The 5,610-nt window shown below is 34.5% G+C and overlaps 1 non-coding gene across 1 annotated transcript; it reads right to left on the reverse strand.

Moving 5' to 3' along the window:
* Positions 1–256: 256 nt before the first annotated feature.
* TRNAE-UUC (transfer RNA glutamic acid (anticodon UUC)) lies at positions 257–328 on the reverse strand. The gene has a single exon. It is a non-coding gene; the product is annotated as a tRNA-Glu (tRNA).
* Positions 329–5,610: the final 5,282 nt, after the last annotated feature.

A 5,610-nucleotide genomic window follows, 5' to 3' on the forward strand; every position in this document is an offset into this window, starting at 1 on the left:
CAATTCAATTTGTGCTTCAATTAGCATTTCTCTGATTAGTAGACGATTTGGCTTGAGGATTCATTCAAAGGCTTATGTTCTGTTTTGATTTCCTTCTTTTTGAAATGCCTATTTTTGTTCTTTGCCTTTTCTTCTACCAAATAGTTCAATTACATTCTCTTGAATTCCTAGATTCTCAATTATATTGTGGATATGAACCCTTTTTCTATCAACTGTGATTCAAATGTTTTCATTTTCAACTGTTCTTTTTTTTGGGTGCATGGCCCAGGAATCGAACCCAGGTCTCCTGCATGAAAGGCAGGCATTCTAACCACTGAACCAGCTGTGCACCCTTCATTTATTTTTGCGATGGCTTTGGCATAATTAAAAATTGTATGTAGAATTATTGGATGCAGACTTGTTAGGAAGCTTGTTTCCATTCCAATTGATAGCTAATTTTCTGTTTACCATTATTAAATAGTTTAATATCGTACTCTTAGATTCAGGTTCATAAAACTAGAGACAATTGCACTGTGTAATTATTGTCCATTTGTACATATAATGGCCCAGCACTTTCCATATTCCCAAGCAAATGTAAAGTATTTATCAAATTTGATGAAATAATCATCTCTATTGTGAGATGCTTTTAAAACTCTTTCTAATAATAAATTTATGCCCAAATATTTTTAGTCTGGTATCAATTATTTCATACATTTTTAAACCTATTATAACAAGGCGTGATGTTGTGGTTTCTACTCCTATGTGATATTTTGAGGGACACTTTCATGCTGAAATTCCTGGTGTTTTTTTTTTTTCTTTTTTATTAATTAAAAAAAGAATTAACAAAACAATTAGAAATCATTCCAATCTACATGTACAATCAGTAATTCTTAATAACATCACATAGTTGCATATTCATCATTTCTTAGTACATTTGCATCGATTTAGAAAAAGAAATAAAAAGACAACAGAATAAGAATTAAAACAATAATAGAAAGAAAAAAAAAAAAACCTATACCTCACATGCAGCTTCATTCAGTGTTTTAACATAATTGCATTACAACTGGGTAGTATTGTGCTGTTCATTTCTGAGTTTTTATATCCAGTCCCGTTGTACAGTCTGTATCCCTTCAGCTCCAATTATCCCTTCTCTTTTTTTTTTTTTTTAATTAACGGAAAAAAAGAAATTAACCCAACATTTAGAGATCATACCATTCTACATATGCAATCATTAATTCTTAACATCATCACATAGATGCATGATCATCATTTCTTAGTACATTTGCATTGGTTTAGAAGAACTAGCAATATAACCGAAAAAGATATAGAATGTTAATATAGAGAAAAAAATAAAAGTAATAATAGTAAGAACAAAACAAAACAAAACAAAACAAAACAAAACAAAAACCTATAGCTCAGATGCAGCTTCATTCAGTGTTTTAACATGATTACTTTACAATTAGGTATTATTGTGCTGTCCATTTTTGAGTTTTTGTATCTAGTCCTGTTACACCGTCTGTATCCCTTCAACTCCAATTGGCCATTATCTTACCCTGTTTCTACCTCCTGCTGGACTCTGTTATCAAGGACATATTCCAAATTTATTCTCGAATGTCTGTTCACATTAGTGGGACCATACAGTATTTGTCCTTTAGTTTTTGGCTGGACTCACTCAGCATAATGTTCTCTAGGTCCATCCATGTTATTACATGCTTCATAAGTTTATTCTGTCTTAAAGCTGCATAGTATTCCATCGTATGTATATACCACAGTTTGTTTAGCCACTCTTCTGTTCATGGAGATTTCGGCTGTTTCCATCTCTTTGCAATTGTAAATAATGCTGCTATAAACATTGGTGTGCAAATGTCCGTTTGTGTCTTTGCCCTTAAGTCCTTTGAGTATATTCCCAGCAATGGTATTGCTGGGTCGTATGGCAATTCTATATTCAGCTTTTTGAGGAACCGCCAAACTGCCTTCCACAGTGGTTGCACCATTTGACATTCCCACCAACAGTGGATAAATGTGCCTCTTTCTCCGCATCCTCTCCAGCACTTGTCATTTTCTGTTTTGTTGATAATGGCTATTCTGGTGGGTGTGAGATGATATCTCATTGTGGTTTTGATTTGCATTTCTCTAATGGCCAGGGACATTGAGCATCTCTTCATGTGCCTTTTGGCCATTTGTATTTCCTCTTCTGATAGGTGTCTGTTCAAGTCTTTTTCCCATTTTGTAATTGGGTTGGCTGTCTTTTTGTTGTTGAGATGAACAATCTCTTTATAAATTCTGGATACTAGACCTTTATCTGATATATCATTTCCAAATATTGTCTCCCATTGTGAAGGCTGTCTTTCTACTTTCTTGATGAAGTTCTTTGATGCACAAAAGTGTTTAATTTTGAGGAGTTCCCATTTATTTATTTCCTTCTTCAGTGCTCTTGCTTTAGGTTTAAGGTCCATAAAACCGCCTCCAGTTGTAAGATCCATAAGATATCTCCCAACATTTTCCTCTAACTGTGTTATGGTGTTAGACCTAATGTTTAGATCTTTGATCCATTTTGAGTTAACTTTTGTATAGGGTGTGAGAGATGGGTCTTCTTTCATTCTTTTGCATATGGATATCCAGTTCTCTCGGCACCATTTATTGAAGAGACTGCTCTGTCCCAGGTGAGTTGGCTTGACTGCCTTATCAAAGATCAAATGTCCATAGATGAGAGGGTCTATACCTGAGCACTCTATTCGATTCCATTGGTCGATATATCTATCTTTATGCCAATACCATGCTGTTTTGACCACTGTGGCTTCATAATATGCCTTAAAGTCAGGCAGCGCGAGACCTCCAGCTTCGTTTTATTTCCTCAAGATGTTTTTAGCAATTCGGGGCACCCTGCCCTTCCCGATAAATTTGCTTATTGGTTTTTCTATTTCTGAAAAATAAGTTGTTGGGATTTTGATTGGTATTGCATTGAATCTGTAAATCAATTTAGGTAGGATTGACATCTTAACTATATTTAGTCTTCCAATCCATGAACACGGTATGCCCTTCCATCTATTTAGGTCTTCTGTGATTTCTTTTAGCAGTTTTTTGTAGTTTTCTTTATATAGGTTTTTTGTCTCTTTATTTAAATTTATTCCTAGGTATTTTATTCTTTTAGTTGCAATTGTAAATGGGATTCGTTTCTTGATTTCCCCCTCAGCTTGTTCATTACTAGTGTATAGAAATGCTGCAGATTTTTGAATGTTGATCTTGTAACCTGCTACTTTGCTGTACTCATTTATTAGCTCTAGTAGTTTTGTTGTGGATTTTTCCGGGTTTTCAACGTATAGTATCATATCATCTGCAAACAGTGATAGTTTTACTTCTTCCTTTCCAATTTTGATGCCTTGTATTTCTTTTTCTTGTCTAATTGCTCTGGCTAGAACCTCCAACACAATGTTGAATAATAGTGGTGATAGTGGACATCCTTGTCTTGTTCCTGATCTTAGGGGGAAAGTTTTCAATTTTTCCCCATTAAGGATGATATTAGCTGTGGGTTTTTCATATATTCCCTCTCTCATTTTAAGGAAGTTTCCTTGTATTCCTATCTTTTGAAGTGTTTTCAACAGGAAAGGATGTTGAATCTTGTCGAATGCCTTCTCTGCATCAATTGAGATGATCATGTGATTTTTCTGCTTTGATTTGTTGATATGGTGTATTGCATTAATTGATTTTCTTATGTTGAACCATTCTTGCATACCTGGGATGAATCCTACTTCGTCATGATGTATAATTCTTTTAATGTGTTGTTGGATACGATTTGCTAGAATTTTATTGAGGATTTTTGCATCTATATTCATTAGAGAGATTGGTCTGTAGTTTTCTTTTTTTGTAATATCTTTGCCTGGTTTTGGTATGAGGGTGATGTTGGCTTCATAGAATGAATTAGGCAGTTTTCCCTCCACTTCGATTTTTTTGAAGAGTTTGAGAAGAATTAGTACTAATTCTTTCTGGAACGTTTGGTAGAATTCACATGTGAAGCCATCTGGTCCTGGACTTTTCTTTTTAGGAAGCTTTTGAATGACTAATTCAATTTCTTTACTTGTGATTGGTTTGTTGAGGTCATCTATGTCTTCTTGAGTCAAAGTTGGTTGTTCATGTCTTTCCAGGAACCTGTCCATTTCATCTAAATTGTTGTGTTTATTAGCGTAAAGTTGTTCATAGTATCCTGTTATTACCTCCTTTATTTCTGTGAGGTCAGTAGTTATGTCTCCTCTTCCATTTCTGATCTTATTTATTTGCATCCTCTCTCTTCTTCTTTTTGTCAATCTTGATAGGGGCCCATCAATCTTATTGATTTTCTCATAGAAGCAACTTCTGGTCTTATTGATTTTCTCTACTGTTTTCATATTTTCAATTTCATTTATTTCTGCTCTGATCTTTGTTATTTCTTTGCTTTTGCTTGCTTTGGGATTAGTTTGCTGTTCTTTCTCCAGTTTTTCCAATTGAACAGTTAATTCCTGCATTTTTACCTTTTCTTCTTTTCTGATATAGGCATTTAGGGCAATAAATTTCCCTCTTAGCACTGCCTTTTTTTTCTGCATCCCATAAGTTTTGATATGTTGTGTTTTCATTTTCATTTACCTCGAGGTATTTACTAATTTCTCTTGCAATTTCTTCTTTGACCCACTTGTTGTTTAAGAGTGTGTTGTTGAGCCTCCAGGTATTTGTGAATTTTCTGGCATTCCGCCTATTATTGATTTCCAACTTCATTCCTTTATGATCCGAGAAAGTGTTGTGTATGATTTCAATCTTTTTAAATTTGTTAAGACTTGCTTTGTGACCCAGCATATGGTCTATCTTTGATAATGATCCATGAGCACTTGAGAAAAAGGTGTATCCTGCTGTTGTGGGATGTAATGTCCTATAAATGTCTGTTAAGTCTAGCTCCTTTATAGTAATATTCAGATTCTCTATTTCTTTATTGATCCTCTGTCTAGATGTTCTGTCCATTGATGAGAGTGGGGAATTGAAGTCTCCAACTATTATGGTATTTGTGTCTATTTCCCTTTTCAGTGTTTGCAGTGTATTCCTCACGTATTTTGGGGCATTCTGGTTCGGTGCGTAAATATTTATGATTGTTGTGTCTTCTTGTTTAATTGTTCCTTTTATTAGTAGATAGTGTCCTTCTTTGTGTCTTTTAACTGTTTTACCTTTGAAGTCTAACTTGTTGGATATTAGTATAGCCACTCCTGCTATTTTCTGGTTGTTATTTGCATGAAATATCTTTTCCCAACCTTTCACTTTCAACCTATGTTTATCTTTGGGTCTAAGATGTGTTTCCTGTAGACAGCATATAGAAGGATCCTGTTTTTTAATCCATTCTGCCAATCTATGTCTTTTCATTGGGGAATTCAGTCCATTAACATTTAGTGTTATTACTGTTTGGATAATATTTTCCTCTGCCATTTTGCCTTTTGTATTATATATATCATATTTGACTTTCCTTCTTTCTACACTCTTCTCCATACCTCTCTCTTCTGTCTTTTTGGTTCTGACTCTGGTGCTCCCTTTAGTATTTCTTGCAGAGCTGGTCTCTTGGTCACAAATTCTCTCAGTGACTTTTTGTCTGAGAATGTTTTAATTTCTCCCTCATTT

Source organism: Tamandua tetradactyla, chromosome 22 (genome assembly GCF_023851605.1).
Source record: "Tamandua tetradactyla isolate mTamTet1 chromosome 22, mTamTet1.pri, whole genome shotgun sequence".
Taxonomy (NCBI): domain Eukaryota; kingdom Metazoa; phylum Chordata; class Mammalia; order Pilosa; family Myrmecophagidae; genus Tamandua; species Tamandua tetradactyla.